General features: G+C 40.8%; 1 long non-coding RNA gene across 1 annotated transcript in view; it reads left to right on the forward strand.

Moving 5' to 3' along the window:
* Window positions 1-2729: 2729 nt before the first annotated feature.
* Window positions 2730-16781, forward strand: part of LOC141144168 (uncharacterized) — an 88613-nt gene continuing 74561 nt past the window's right edge. Inside the window, exon 1 of the long non-coding RNA XR_012244365.1 lies at window positions 2730-2973. This is a non-coding gene — a long non-coding RNA (uncharacterized lncRNA). The remainder of the gene's footprint in view (window positions 2974-16781) is intronic.

Here is a 16781-nt window from a genome sequence, read left to right on the forward strand (position 1 = left end):
ACTGGAATAGATCTCAGAAGAAACTACACTCTGAACTCTTCAAAACTACATTGTCGAGCAAAATTCTTCTGCTAAACCCAAACCTCTCAACGGAACAAACACTCAACTCCCTAAACAATGCTTTACTACAAACAGCAGACTCCGTGGCGCCAAAACGCAGAACACCCGTCCGCACAAAAAACTCGAGTTGGTTTAATGGCACTCTCACCCTACTCAAGCAAGAACGCAGAAGAGCTGAGAGAACTTGGAGAAGAAACCCCACCAAGGAAAACCATGCTAACTACAAAGCACTCACGGTGAAATACCACAAGGCAATCTTCAAAGCCAAAAAAGAACATATTGCAGACACCATCTCATCCGCCTTAAACCGCCCACGGGAACTTTTCAAAATAGTTGCTCAATCAATGAACCCGGCCTGCCTAGAGCCCCCTGCAAACGATACTCAAGAATTCTGCAATGAGTTATCAGATTTCTTCATCAACAAAATCGACAACATTCGGAAAGCAATTCATCAGAAAATAACAACCAACCTCACCCAACCGATGCAAAAAGAGGATATCGACACGAACATCACTCAACCACCAAAGTTTTCTTTGTCCCCAATCACCACGGACACGACTAAAAACATCATCAGAAGCCTTCGCGACAGCACATCACCGAACGACATCATCCCCACCAAATTGTTCAAAGCATGTTCCGACATCCTGGCCCCCACCCTAACACATCTCATAAATCAATCATTCAAAGAAGGGACCGTGCCAACCTCCCTCAAGCAAGGCATCGTCAAACCCCTGCTAAAGAAACCTAATCTCGACCCTAAAGACCCTAACTGCCGCAGACCAATAACAAGCCTCAACACCATCTCCAAGATTATAGAGAAAGCAGTAGTACAGCAGCTACAACACCACCTGGAGACACACCACATCCTGGACCCTCTGCAATCAGGCTTCCGCCCAGGCCATGGCACAGAAACAGCACTTCTCAAAATATGGGACGACGCCCTTGAAGCAGCAGATGACGGGGAACCGAGTCTCCTGGTACTGTTAGACCTCAGCGCAGCATTCGATACAGTGGACCACAATACTTTACTTGTCCGCCTCGCAGAAGTTGCAGGAGCCTCAGATTCTGCCCTAAAATGGTTTACATCCTTCTTAGAGAATCGCTCTCAGACAGTGAAACTGGGAACATTCACCTCGGAATCTCGGGCAGTCTCCTGTGGAGTCCCTCAGGGCTCACCCTTGTCACCAGTGCTATTTAACATCTACATCCGCCCGCTTCTCAATATCATCAGGAAAACGGACCTCTGCTTCCACTCATATGCAGACGACACCCAACTCTACTTTCGCATTAATGGACAGAAAGATCATCATCAGCAACTACAGAAATGCCTCACTTTAATCAATGACTGGATGACCGCTAGCTCCCTCAAACTGAACGAATCAAAAACAGAACTTCTTCTCCTGCAAGCCAACAAAAATTCCAAAATTGAGACTCCGTGGACACCACCCTCCATCCTCGGACAGACCATCTCCCCCAGCACCAAAGTCAAGAGTCTCGGAGTCATCTTTGACTCAGGAATGACAATGGATGCACAAATAGGATCGGTGGTGAGCGGATCTCACCACCTCCTCCGCCTGCTTCGCAGACTCATCCCCTTCATCCCAGAAGAGGACAAAGCGGCAGTTGTGGGAACGATCATCAATTCCCGACTCGACTACGCAAATTCCCTCTACGTAGGTCTACCCCAATACCAGCTTGCGCGCTTGCAACTCATGCAGAACACGGCGGCAAGGCTGTTAACAGGGAAAAAGCCCTGGGAATCCATCTCCCCATCCCTAAAAAGCCTACATTGGCTAACGGTGAAGAATCGGATCACATTCAAGACCCTCTGCCTCACCCATAAATGCATACAAGGAAACGCTCCGCAATATCTCCGGGAAAAAATAAAACACTACACACCGAATCGCAGTCTTCGATCAGCTAACCAAAACCTCCTCCTCATTCCCAAATACCGCTACAAAGCAAAGGGAGAACGTAGATTTGCAGTCCAAGGACCTCGACTATGGAATGCTCTCCCAACCAACCTCCGCATGGAAGAAAACCACCAGGCCTTCAGGAAAAAACTAAAGACCTTCCTTTTCTAGAAGCTGGCTACAGAGAATACATCTAGCGCCTTGAGGCGATTCAGTTCGCAATTTGTAGCGCTTTACAAATTATTCATTCATTCATTCATTCATGGCAAAATTTTGTTCTGCTTTAGCAGACTGCAAATTGGTTCACACTGCTGTCTTGCAGCACTATGGCTTTGAATTCCACCCCATACAGAAACCTTACTGCTTTCTGAAAAATTGAGAGGATAGCAAAAATTACATTTGAGTCCCTTGACTTGTTTAAAAACAAATAGCTATTTAAAAATGAATATACTACATACATTGTCATGTACATAACGTAAAAATCTCACAAATGTGACTATTCTTTGCTACTACTTAAAATTCAAGCAAAGCTTTAATGGTTCCTTTGCTTCTTTTCCTTTGTTAGATGTGTTTCAGCCTGATCTACTTTACTAATTGTCTAAGACAAACACTAGGTTGAGCTTTCTTCATCAAAAGCATCCCACTTCTCCTACTCTTTTAAGTTTCAATCAGTTTTGCTAATAACAGAATGATTACTAATGACTTCCCTTATTTCCTAGGTAACAGTTTTATTCAACTTAATTTGCAAAAGAAAGGCATCAGATTGACATGAAGGTGATGGAAGAAGAGAAATAGTCAACATGTCAAGATGACAATACATATTTCATGGTTAATAGGATGAGTGGTACGTGCCACTGCTTCTGCTGGCTAGTCCTCTGTACTGAATAAATTGCTTCTTTTACCAGGGGATCATGAGAATCTACTCCAGCATGACATGAAAAACATGTTATATTCCGCTCTCTCCAGATGAACAGAATTAGCTAATCGCTATATGTACCAAGTAAGGCTCAACATGTTTACTTGGCTTTTTTCTTTTGCTCTCTAGGGTTAAGATCTTCTTATCGGTAATTTGCACTTGTTATTTAGAGGAGCCAAGCTATATGCTTAATGTTGTGATTTCATCCTGTCCCTTTCTCTTTAAAGCACAATATACTCTCTTATACTCTATATTATTAACTGTTAAAAAATATTGTATTATTATTATCAAAGGTCCACTTTCTTTGATTTTAAGAAAGCAATTTAGCATGGTTTCTAATAATACTGTGGCAATTTTATTTTAATGAAATCAGACATTGTGCATAAAAAAAAAAGAAAAGATATTTGCAACAGAATTGCAAAGCTTAGGAACCTCATTTGGATTTGTCTTCCAATTAAATGGAATCTGTTTGTAGAAATTATTATTATGTTTTTCTATCCATGCTTACTTAGCAATATCCCTCTAAACTACAACTTACTATTATAATGCTGTGATGTTTTCACTATTATTACATTTAATGTCTCAAAGACTTCCAATTCCATTTCAATGAACAATCTTTATTCTTTTTTTTGTCATTTTATTAGATTTTTTTTTGAAATGCAAAAAAAGAATCTGTCCAAAGTCAATAGTGAATAGTTTTGACATACAATATACGAAGATGTAAACAAATGTTGGCAGTGAACCTAGGAGAGAATACATAAAATATTCTGTTCTACTATGTGTACAGTGCTTTGGACAATAGAATAATTGAAACAATACAACGCGTTGTTTAAAATGATGCCAAGATGATCCTCCTAGCCTGTATTTCCACATAGCAGTACATTATTCTAGTATGTTAACTGAGTGGATTTGATAACTAGCTATGCTGCACATTGTACAAAACAGGACCAAATGGTTGCCCTTTAATTATATTTTATTTTGTGATTACATTGCATGTTAGGAATTTCCTAATTTCTGCTTAAAACCAAATGCTGTTGCAATCTTCCACAGAAATTTGCACCAAATTACAATTTTTTTACAATGTGGCAAACATCTATTTTGAAGAAATGATGCCATCAATATAACACAATCTTTCAGTCATTATATTTCTTGATATAGGTTTTTGGTAGCTAATTGTAAGAATGTTATACTTAGAGGTTTATGAAAACATATTTATTATATTATTGCGTAATTTTTAACAAGAGTTGTTTGATATGTCCTTTATAAAATGCACTTAGACTAAACGTGCAAATAGCTATTGTGAGAACAGATCAGAGAACCTCATACTTTTGCAGCAATTTCTGCCCATAGACACGCAAGCAATTCTAGATCTGGCCAAAATCACTTTATTTTACATAGCACTAATATAGATTTTAAGAAACTTATTCAAATTAAAAACAGATTCAGTAAATCATTTTACATTATATTCACAAAAGAGGTTTATAATTTAATACTGAATTTTTAACAAAACTTTTGTTGATTAGTTTGACAAAGTAATACCTGAAATCCATAGAGGTTTTTCTCCCCTACAGTGAATAAGATAAAATATATTCTGATGTGGCCAAAAATTCTGCAAAATTATACATTGACAAGAAATAATACAGCTGGGTGGATGATCTCCATGCTTATAAATGAAGGAAGAGTACCCCAGCCAAATTATCAAAGGACAATTATCACAGGACCAGTAAACAGTGATTGGCCATATTGGAAACCATATAACCAATCCATACTGATGCAAGAATATCTATAAATATATGTTTATTAAAAAAAAATTGTAATAAAAAAAGTTTACAAAATGTAAATAGATTATGTCAACTATTTGACACACATTTGAATTATATTTAACTAATTACATTTGCAGCTATTCAAGAACAACATGTAAAACAGTATATGTGTAAAAACCTAGTATGTACAGTACTTCTATTCATACTAAGGAATCCAATAAAAATTCTGAACCCGAGAGTGTGGTAACCTATTTGATTACAGCAGCAATTTGAATAGTCTCAAGACATTGAAAATAACCTTCCCTTCCACCCGTTACTGTGTTAATAAAAATAATCAAATTCATGTACACTATGAAACATTACGATGAACATCTTAATAGTTCACTCTGCCAGTTTTATAGGATTTGGGCATCTAAATCAATCTCTGACCTGACTCTATAACATCATGGATTTCTGGGCCCTCTAATCGGAGACCATAAAACATATGCCAATATCTTGGACTTTTTTGTTAGTCAGATGCCATTCTAGGCTATGCAACTTCAAAGTTTTCCACTTTTCATACTTACCCGTTATTATTTATATATTTTTTTGTTTTGTTTTTTTCTCTTTTTTTCTTCTCATTTTCTTTGAAGAACATTTGGTTTATCTTTAGTCATTATCCAATTATAATTTTTTTTTTTACCTACGTAATCTGAACGTATACAACCTTTCTACCTGATAAATTTATTTTAACTTTGTAAGCAAGAGGGACCCCCTAAGAAAAGAATTGTGGCATGACTGATGTTAGAATGGCATGTAGAAAGTCCATAAAGTTCGGTTGACTAATAAACCTGGGCTAGTGAGGCTTCACTAGCTAAGGACATCAGGCTGCACAGTTCCTACAGCTCTACTCACTCAGCCCTGATGAAGGAAATGTAATACAGAAGCATGCTGTTAGTCCTTGACAATAATATAATTAACATTGTATGAGGCATAGCAGGAATTTCTGTAGTTTATTCTGCAGTAAGCACTTGCACCTTTTCTACTTCTTAAGATATTTCCAGAAGGACATGTTCCTTTATTAAGTGAGAAGCCCTTTTTACATTTGAGTCTATAAAGAGTATAAAAATAATGTCACCTCTAAAAATGCTTTTCGCACTTCCTTTGACCCTCTGGACTTAGACATGGCTCAAAGGACCTTGTACTCTAATTCTTCTTGCCACATTTTGTGCATCTCCCAGCCTCTTCAGGTTAAGGGAGGCCATTTCCCCATATTAATGCTATAGTTCCTTGCAGCATCTGCTATTAAATAGGGGAGAGAACAACACATCCACCATTTCCCAGGTGCTTTCACAGAAGTAGGAATATTCCAATATGGTTGTAGTGGGCACTAGGGATGAGCTGAACACCCCCCTGTTTGGTTCGCACCAGAACTTGCTAACAGGCAAAAAATTTGTACGAGCACGCAAACACTGTTAAAGTCTATTGGACACTAACATGAAAAATCAAAAGTGCTCATTTTAAAGGCTTATATGCAAGTTATTGCCATAAAAAGTGTTTGGGGACCCGGGTCTTGCCCCAGGGGACATGTATCGATGCAAAAAAAGTTTTAAAAACGGTCTTTTTTTCGGGAGCAGTGATTTTAATAATGCTTAAAGTGAAACAATAAAAATGAAATATTCCTTTAAATATCGTGCCTGGGGGGTGTCCTTAGTATGCCTGTAATGTAGCACATTTTTCCCATGTTTATAACAGTACCACAGCAAAATGGCATTTCTAAAAGAAAAAAAGTAATTTAAAACTACTCACGGCTGTAATGTATTGTTGGGTCCCGGCAATATAGATGAAAATCATTGAAAAAAGACGGCATGGGTCCCCCCCCAGTCCATTACCAGGCCCTTTGGGTCTGGTATGGATATTAAAGGGAACCCCGCACCCGAATAAAAAAAAAAAATTGCATGTTGGTCCCCCCAAAATCCATACCAGGCCCTTCAAGTCTGGTATGGATATTAAGGGGAACCCTGCACCAAAATGTATTTAAAAAATGGTGTGGGGGTCCCCCCAAAATCCATACCAGACCCTTATCCGAGCACGTAACCTGGCAGGCCACAGGAAGAGGGGGAGATGAGAGAGCCCCCCCTCCTGAACCGTACCAGGCCACATGCCCTCAACATGATGAGGATGCTTTGGGGTCGCCCCCAAAAACACCTTGTCCCCATGTTAATGGGGACAAGGGCCTCATCCCCACAACCCTTGCCCGGTGGTTGTCGGGGTCTGCCAGTGAGGGGCTAATCAGAATCTGGAAGCCCCCTTTATCAAGGAGACCCCCAGATCCCGTCCCTCCATGTGAATGGGTATTGGTTTCCCTACACATTCACCAAAAAAGGTGTCAAAATATTAAAAATGACAAGAGACAAAAAACTCTGCCTCCATGGGAGGCTACAACTGACTGAAGCCTCTTCGCGATGACAGCTGTTATATAGCTGGGGGCGGGACCACCTGGTGACATAAACAGATAACCCCACCCCCCTCCAATGTTATGTGATGTCACGTAATGTCACAAGGGGTGGGGTCACCCATTTACATCCCAGGGTGGCCCCGCCCTCAGCTATAATAGCTGTAATCGGCCCCGCCCTCAGCTATAATAGCTGTCATCGCAAAGAGGCTTCAGTCAGAGGGAGGCAGAGTTTTTTCCTTTTTTTTTATCGGGTCATCGGACGCTGTGATTGAAGATGAATGGACATCATGGGACAGTTTTTTTTCTTCAATAAAGGACTTGTCCCAAATTGTCTCTTGTCATTTTTAACATTTTGACATTTTTTTGGTGAATGTGTAGGGCTACAATGTACCTGATACCCATTCACATTTGGGGGTCCCCTTGTTAAAGGTGGCTTTCAGATTCTGATAAGCCCCCCACCCACAGATCCCCACAACCACTGGGCAAGGATTCTGGGGATGAGGCCCTTGTCCCCATCAACATGGGGACACGGTGCTTTGGGGATGACTCCAAAGTATCCTCCCCATGTTGAGGGCATGTGGCCTGGTACGGTTCAGGAAGGGGCGCTCTCTTGTCCCCCTCTTTTCCTGTGGCCTGCAAAGTTGCGTGCTTGGATAAGGGTCTGCTATGGATTTTGGGGGGGACCCGTACGCCATTTTTTTATTCTGGCTCAGGGGTTCCCCTTTAAATCCATACCAGACCTGAAGGGCCTGGTATGGATTTTAGGGGGGCCCCTAAGCTTTTTTTTAATATGGCGCAGTGTTCCCCTTAATATCCATACAAGACCTGTAGGGCCTGGTATGGATTTTGGGGGGACCCCACACAATTTTTTTTTTTTATTTGTGTGCGGGGTTCCCCTTAATATCCATACCAGACACAAAGGGCCTGGTAATGGACGGGGGGGAACCCATGCCATTTTTTTCAATGATTTCTATCTATATTACTGGGACCCAACGATAAATTACAGCTTTTAAACTACTTTTTTTCCTTTAGAAATGTAATTTTGCTGTGGTACTGTTATAAACACGGGAAAAGTTTACTACTTTACAGGCATACTAAGGATACCCCCAGGCACAATATTTAAAGGAATATTTCATTTTTATTGTACCACTTATTTATTGAAATCACTGCTCTTGAAAAAATGGCAGTTTTTAGAGCTTTTTTTTGGATTGATACATGTCCCCTGGGGCAGGACCCAGGTCCCCAAACACTTTTTATGACAATAACTTGCATATAAGCCTTTAAAGTGAGCACTTTTGGTTTTTCATGTTAGTGTCCCATAGACTTTAACAGCGTTTTGCAGCTTTCGAATTTGCCACGAACGCCGCATGTTGTTCGCTGTTCGGCAAATGGGTGAACACCCGATGTTCGAGTCGAACATCGGGCTCATCCCTAGTGGGCACTAACAAGACATTAGACTAAAACTATTTTAAATTATAACATAAATTACTATTGCTGTGGATATGTAACAAAATTATGTATATTCATTCAACAAATTGAAAATCCAAGGAATACTCATCTATCATTTCTAAAAAGCATTGAGATTAAATAAAAGCTGTTGGAATTCTCCTACAAATCATTCTCTTTTCCCCAAAAATTAGGACTTTACCATGAATGCATTCAAAAAATTGCTTTCACCAGGAGCAGTAGTTGTCTTTATTTCAATTGCTAGGTTGTTACAACAAAGAGTGAACATTTCATCTTTTTGTAAAAAAACTAAAGCTGACTAGATTAAAACTGTAGTGTAAATGTTGGGTTCCGTCTGGCAAGATTGTATTGCCTGCTTGCTTGCTGATTGTAGTAATTTAAACTTTGTGACTTTATGGCAATCACTAGTATCAACTGCTCTGTGCTGAATTCACAGGATAGGATAATTGATATGGTTAACACTGCTAATTTTTGGTCCATGTTGGGAGGTAGAGAGCTAAAATATAGAGGACAAATTAAGTCAGCAACAAAATGTCAAAAATTAATGTATAATAATTTATGTAGCAAACATTATGAGAAAAAAAGAACATATGGCTTACATTTAACATGTTCCATTACTTTATTTTAAGAAAGTATATATTTTTAATAAACAACATCATGTACTATGGCCTAAGATTATTGAGAAAATGTGCCTACTTCCTGAAAATGTAATCCTGTTAATCTGTTAAAAAAAAAAAAAAAATTACCTGAAGTTCCCTGCAAAAACAGTGGTTATATATTGACCTCGCATGTATCCTGTGTCTATTAACGTCCCTCACTTTCAGTGCTGAAGCCCCTTTGATTCTTTTTGCTTTACGACACTTCCACTAGTATCAGATGCCTGTGTCCCCTGTTACCTGCTGTGGCACCTTTTTCCTACCCCTATATCACTGGTTGATGCTTTTGAGCTTTATGGAGGCTGCAGCGCTGGAAAAGAGGGAAAAGGAGACAGGGCACCAGGAGAGGTGATTATATCCCCCCTTCTATTGCAGGAAATTCAGGTATGATTTTTTTTTTTTTAGAGACTTAGGAGTATCTATAAAGTGTCGAGTCCAGACAATTTTTGTATCATTATTGGATAGAGTGGGGGAGGAGGTAAAGCCCAATTCCAACCTTCTGTCACTTTGAAATAGTTAGTTTGGACCAAGCTGAGCTGGTCCAAAGGAACTGTTACCCTCACTAACAGATGTGCTCACTGTGAGCCCTTCATAAACGTAGAATGAGCTAAATGCAGTATACAGTGCTCTGTTCTGGCAGTGGGACAGGGACATTCCATCATGCTCCAGGAACAAAAGTGAGTTAAGCTGAGTCCTGCTTAGCTATTCACTGGAAGCATTGTATTTTTATGAAGGACTACAAGGCTTCCTCTAATTGACTGTGGTAGAGATTGTGACATCATCCATCCACCTCTCCACCTCAGCCATTCAGGGGAAGCCTTGTATTCATTCATAAAAATACAAGGCCTCCAGTGAATGACTGTCCTGATTTTGTTGTGGGACCAGGACAGGAAGTCCTCATCCTGCTGCAGGAACACAACACTGTATACTGTGTGTAGCTAATGCTGCAGACAATTTATACAGCGCTCACGATTGGTAAATCTATTAGTAAAGGTAATAGTTAATTTCATTAAAGTGACAGAAAGCTGGAATTAGGCTTGATGAAGTAATTATTGCCCTTTGATGGAGTCATTATTGATGTAACACGTAGGGCGGAATGCCACAAGGTATATAGCTAGCTGAGTGGAGATCTTGCTTGGAATCACAGCTCGATTCATGTGACTGCTGCAGCAGTCAGTTGAACTCTACAGAGAGCCATACGCCGTGGGATGCACCCCGCTCTGGTTAGCGGTGTTCTGCCTCTTGTACAGTGGTGTTTGTAAGTGTGGTTTTAACACACTAAAAAAGGGATTAATACTTTCAAATGAAGAACACTATTTGTTGTCCTTTGTATCCTTTTTGTGGCCAGATTTACTACCCTAGTGTTGACCATTTGAAAGAGGAGAACCAGAAGCCAATAGTGTAGATGAGCTTTTAGGATGGATTCACAGCTATGCATTTTTAGTGCATTTTGCAGATTTGAACTACAGAACGTGTTCCATAGGAAACCATGTTAAATGGACTGTAGTGCAAATCTGCAAAATGCAAAAAGCACTAAAAATGCATAGGTGTGAATCCAGCCTTAAAGGGAACAAGCATTATAAGACCTCTATAATCTGAAGGTCTAAATTTTAAGGTGAGAGTCCATTCTTTAGGCTGCTTGTTGGTGGTGGATATTTACACATACACACTGGGATTTGTTGCTGATTCAAGCAGAAGGATTTTCATGTTTTTGGCATGGAGTGACAATTATATTTTGGCACGGACTAATAATTTGTTCTCGGTTATTTATATATCAATTTATATTTTTAAATATATATTTTTATTTTTGTATTTCTTACAAGCATTGTTGTATATTAATATTATCACAGTATTTTATTCATGTTTATTCTGTAAAATATTTCAAAGTGTAGATTTGATTTTGAGTTGTTTATGTTAGCATTGCAGATTTTGTAGTATATTTATAGAAATCTGGTGACATTTTAAGTGGTGCAGCTTTGTATTATCACATAATTTCACAGAAAGAAGGTGAACGTGAAGATTTTCTATTGTATATATTTAAAGTGTGATGACACTGCCACTTTCAATAATAAGAAAAAAAAAATGCAAAACATTTTAAAAATATTTGTGACACAAAAATTATCACAACATACAGAAAAACATAATTATGCAAAATATATGTGTGTGTGTCAATTTTAATGTAATTATTTTTCGAAGGAAGCGCATGATCTGAAGTGGCCTTCAAGAGTCATAGTGCAGTTAACCAAAACCACATAGGTTTGAGGCTGATTTACTAAACAAGTTAAAAAGGTTCACACAAAGAAGATTCACTTCAATAAATGTTTTTAATTTCATAGTATTAAAATTAATCTTACAGTATTTGTTTTAAAGCATTAAAAACCCTGCTAGAATCACAGTTAGGTCTAAATCCTCGTTCACACCGATGAGGCTTTAAAATCCCGCTACTTCAATGCGATTTCAAAGCTGCACATCAGTGCAATTTGCACTGCCGATTTCATGGCGGTTTGTGAATTAATTTAACAGAATTCTATGCAAATTGCAAGGAAATCACCAAAAAGTAATGCAGGAAACTTTTTCATAATCGCTGCGATCTGAGTAGCTGCGATATTAACGGTTCCATTGCCGGCAATGGGGTGCAACTTGTCATGCAATTTGGAACTGTCAAACCACATAACACGTTGCACCGGTGTGAATGGGGGCAAAGACTAAGACTAAGCTAGGTCTAAAACTAATGCAATACTTTTTTCTAAAAAAAGAAGTAATAACTGTCATTTTATAGATATAATGGTATGATTGAAATAAAAAAGCAAAAGTGTTTTCACTACTTGGAAAACAAAATATTAGTATTTGTATTATTATTGATTAAAAATAATAATAATACATTTATTTTAAGGAAATAATGCATGCATTCAAAAGTACATAACCTGCATGTTCCAAAAAGTTTTTTTTAATAATTGTATAATCTTTAAATTCTACTCCTCACCCCCTGTTCTGAATCACACCCCATTTTTTTTTTTTTTATCTTTTTGAAGTTACATCTCTCTGAAGTTATCATGCCAGTCAAGTAATGTCCTTTTTCAGATTCTTTTCCTGGCAGTGGGTGGTCCAAATTTTTCTCATAACCAATGCACTTTAAGCTATTGTAAAGTAAGGAAATCTATCAGGCTCACCCCCCAGATTAGCGTATTAATTGTGCAATCTACTAAGGTTTGGCAAGATATTGGCAAAACAAAAAGGTGTTCACTTAATGCCAGGGGCGGACTGACCATTGAGCCACTCGGGCACTGCCCGAGGGCCCTGGGCCACTAAGGGGCCCCATCAGGGTTGCCAGCCTCAGTAAAACCAGGGACAGTATGGACCAGGGACAGCCAATAGACAGTATGGACCAGGGACACTGTGTATACTGTGTGTACATGTATGTGTATACTGTGTGATTGTATACTGTGTGTGTGTATACTATGTGGCCCCATAATCTCTGATTGCCTGGGGGCCCCATAATCTCCTATTGCCCGGGGGCCCCATGAGTTGTCAGTCCGCCCCTGCTTAATGCTCCAGTATCTTGCAGATCAAATTAAGCGTATTGCATTTTCATTAAAAGAGAAGTATGACTTTTTTCTTTTTTTGTTTTTACAAATCATACTTACCTAGGCGGACTGCAGAAAATGCAGTTAAAGTCACACCTTTAATAAAATAGCAAAAAATAACACCGTTCAGGAGCGTAGTCAAAAACTGAAGCCAGGTTTTGGATACCAGAGCGGGTAATCAGACGAGCCAGGGTCAGGAAGCCATAAGTCAGCATAGTATGGAGCAAAAACAGGAGCAGGTATCGAAAGAGAAGTCAGCCAGCAGGGGCGTAACTAGAAATAGCAGGGCCCCATAGCAAAATGTTGTATGGGGCCCCCCTGCAAACAGCCCCCCCCCCCCAGCTGCCCTAGTGTCAACGCAGCGTGACCTGTGCCACATACAGCGTGACCTGTGCGCAATGCAGCGTGACCTGTGCCCAATACAGCGTGACCTGTGCCCAATACAGCGTGACCTGTGCCCCATACAGCGTGACCTGTGCCCAATACAGTCTGGTCTGCCTGTGCCCCATACAGCCCCACCTATGCAGAGGAAGAGGCAAGCCACCCGGATCAGCAGAGAGTGGGATTGCCCACTGTAATAGCTTTCATTTGAATTTCCTGTCTTCCCGGGGCTCATCATCACATAGCCCCACCTCTTGGCCCGACGCCTTTGATGATGTCACATGTCCCGCATTGGATCGGCGTTCTGTCTATCAAAGCCACCAGGCCAAAAGGTGGAGCTATGTGACGTGAGCCCCGGGAACACTGGAAGTTCTGATGAAAGCTCTTACATTGGGCAATTCAGCTCTCTGCTGATACGGACAGCTCGCCTCTTCCTTTCCTCTCTCTTCCCCTGGCTGGGAGACTGTGCCGGCTCTTATCCTCACTGGGCCCCACTCGGCTGCGGGCCCCATAGCACCCGCATGGGTCGCTATGGTGGTAGTTATGCCCCTGTCAGCCAGGTCCAGTCATACACAGTAGCAGTCATAGACCACGCAAGAGCACAGAGGAAATGAGCAAAGCTCTTTAAATAGCCAAAAGGGGCTGGCTGTAGGCTGGACTAATGATGCAGGTAATGGTAACTAGGTGAGTCACTGTGGAAACAATGAGTGGCTAGTTATTAACCAACAGCTGAACAGCCTCTGTGCACTGAAAGAAAAGAGCTGCTCTTAAATAGCAGGTGCCCAGCCCTGACACTTTTAAGTGCAAAATAAAGGGAGTTTATTATCTTTCACTCAAACTCCATGGAGATAGAGGTAGGGAATTCAAACATTCATTACATTCATGTAGGCAGGTTGAAAAATGTGTGTGCAGTTAGCTGCTTTGCCACCAGACCAGGCTGAAGTAAAGGGTAAAACATTCGGCATATTCGGCGGGCCCACCTGTTATATACAATGGGGGACAACTAAGATCAAGGGCTTTTTTGGGAATAGGACATGGGTATAGGTGGATGATAGACTCACTTGTGAGTGCAAGTGTGGCACTGAAAAAAGCAGGAATCACAGACAACATCCAAGCCATGGAAATTAAGGACTCTCATCTCATGGAGGTATGCCTGGGCCACTATGCTCTTAGTTAGGATTAAGGATAAGACGTTATTAGTTTTGTACTGACATGCTGCATTTTTTCAGTAAAGTTGCATTACCATTTTGAGCCTGGCCTGAAGTTATTTAACCACTTCAGCCCCGGAAGGATTTACCCACTTCCTGACCAGGCCATTTTTTGTGATACGGCACTGAGTCACTTTAACTGACAATTGCGCAGTCATGCAACGCTGTACCTAAAATTGATGTCCTTTTTTCCAACAAATAGAGATTTCTTTTGGTAGTATTTGATCACCTCTGCGTTTTTTATTTTTTGCGCTATAAACAAAAAAAGGGCATCAATTTTGAAAAAAAAAAAGTTTTACTTTCTGCTATAAAACGTTTACAAAAAATGTAAAAAAACAAATGTAGTCATCAGTTTAGGCCGATATGAGTTCTGTATTGGGAAAAAAATCACAATAAGCATATATTGATTGGTTTGTGCAAAAGTTATCGTGTCTACAAAATAGGGGATAGATTTATGGCATTTTTATTATTTTATTTTTTTACTAGTAATGTTGGCTATCAGTGATTTTTAGCGGGAATGCGACATTGTGGCAGACAGATCGGACACCTAACTGACATTTTTAACACTTTTTTGGGAACCAGTGACATTATTACAGTAATCAGTGCTAAAAATATGCACTGTTATTGTACTAATGACACTGGCAGGGACACTTAGCAGAAAGACAGGATCTGTGTGATTTCCCCTGTCAGAATGGAGATCTGCCTTGTTTACACAAGCAGATCCTTATTCTGTCACTGGGGAGTCTGGCGGCCACCTGCTGACTCCCGTGATTGGCTCCCCTTGCTGGCCAGTGGGAGTGGGGGCCGTCTCCACACAAAAGCGAGTGCCAGAGCAGATGTACACCTACGGCGATTTGCAGGATTTGCCACCTTGCCGCAGTATAATGATGGTGGCTGGTCTGCAAGTGGTTAAAGGGTCTGTATTTGCACTATGGGGTATGAAGCAACACTACTACAAGAGGGTTAACTTGGGAATACACTAGTGGAGGAGTGTAGATGTTATGAGTAACCAAGCAAAGGAACAAGCTACCAGCAACCAGTCATTAGATGTGGTACCTGGTAAGGTGGCAGGTCCTCCAGTAGTGAGGGAACCAATGTTCTGGCTCCCTCCCTAGAAGTCTGTTAGGATCTTCACATGACTGCAATCTCGGCATGGTTCCTGGCATTGATGAGCAGTACGCTCTTGTGCACGGACCCTGTCCACATGCAGACTCCAATTGCAACAGTATCTTCTTTAGCAAGAGCAGCAGCCTTCGTGATCCTCCCAACATTTTCCTAGGCTCTCTGTTCATTCCCTCTCCCTCCCCAAGCACCGTTACCATTGGTACTCCAGCCCAGGCATCATATCTCCTTTGCTTCCTATGCGAAGCTTCCTGAGCCCAGGGCCTCAAACAGTAGAACCACACTGGTCAGAAAGAATTCTTCTGCTTCCAGACCTCTGCTCCAAGTACATGTGCAAAGGCCTCCTAGGCCCCTGGTTTAGTCACTCAGTTGGGAAGATTTACTAAAACTGTAGCACTGGTGCAGCTGTGCTCTTTGCCATTCAGCTTCTAACTTCAGCTTGTTTGATTAAGCTTTGACAATAAAACCTGAAGTCTGATTGGTTTCTGTGCAGAGCTGCACTAGATTTTGCACACTCCAGTTTGAGTAAATGCCCTAGTAGCTTCACATACATACAGGCTGTAGCCCAGGAAGAAGAGAGAGCTCACATGGTCCACCCTAAATATTGATGTATTTCCCCAGCATGCACCAGTGGCAATAAACTTCTTGCTGGTTGGCTAAGGGAAACAAACATTCATAACTCAGCTGAACATTCAGCTGAAGAGCTGGTGTAGTAAGGAGGGGTTTGGGTTCCTGGAGGACTGGGCCGACTTCTCAGTCAATAACCAGTACTATAGAAGGGATGGACTGCACCTAAATGAGGAGGGTGCAGATCAGCTGGCAATGAAGATGGCCAAAAAGTTAGGGGGGTCCAGAGGTAGAGATAGTCAGCGCGGAACATATTCCAGAGGGTAGTATTGGGGGCATTAGCGGTAGGTTGACCAAAGCACATAAACCCAAAGTAAGTATAGTAGCAAGTCCTAGTTGCAATCTCGGAACACCCAATAAGAGGATAATATGCGACCTGTCTAAACTACGTGGCATGTTCACCAATGCCAGGAGCTTGGTGGACAAGATGGGTGAACTAGAGATACTGTTGTACGAGGAGGATTTGGATTTTGTGGGAATTTCAGAGACCTGGTTCAACAGCTCTCATGATTGGCTCCAAACATTCAAGGATATACCCTTTATCGCAAGGAAAGATAGGGTAAAAATGGGTGAGGGGTATGCCTATATATCAAGAATAATGTACAAGTGAATGTGAGAGATGACATCACTAAGGGAGCTAGGGAGGA

Source organism: Aquarana catesbeiana, linkage group LG01, assembly GCF_042186555.1.
Source record: "Aquarana catesbeiana isolate 2022-GZ linkage group LG01, ASM4218655v1, whole genome shotgun sequence".
NCBI lineage: Eukaryota > Metazoa > Chordata > Amphibia > Anura > Ranidae > Aquarana > Aquarana catesbeiana.